Source organism: Sinocyclocheilus grahami, unplaced genomic scaffold (genome assembly GCF_001515645.1).
Source record: "Sinocyclocheilus grahami isolate Dianchi unplaced genomic scaffold, SAMN03320097.WGS_v1.1 scaffold7346.1, whole genome shotgun sequence".
Lineage (NCBI taxonomy): Eukaryota > Metazoa > Chordata > Actinopteri > Cypriniformes > Cyprinidae > Sinocyclocheilus > Sinocyclocheilus grahami.
This window is the reverse complement of record NW_015511420.1, coordinates 9,810-10,214: the sequence shown is the minus strand read 5'-3', so window position 1 is coordinate 10,214 and position 405 is coordinate 9,810.

Sequence of the window (405 nt, the reverse complement as noted above, 5' to 3'; positions counted from 1 at the left end):
GGGCCGGTGCCACCCCTGGCCACCACGTAGACACGCCCCTGGATAAAGGATGGCCACTCAGCTAAAGTTAGGATCTTGTTCTTATTTGATTTTTATTTTGGAGAACTAATTACTAACGTTCTAGGAATGTTTTTTTCTTCTTAGACATAAATTAACATGTTCTCCAATCCTAAAGGGGAGGTTGAATTTCCATTACTGAAAACTTTACTGGCTAACTTAGGGTAGCGTTGTAGTTGAGACCAGAGACCAGCAGTATCCAATTGCATAAACTACTTAGACTAGTCTTATAAGTTAGTCATACTATATTTTTCTTCAAGACTGGTCATAACTTTTTTGACATTCAGTTATATAAAATGGCATATTGGTCTAATTTGAATCTGAAAAGTAAGACTGATTACCACTTGG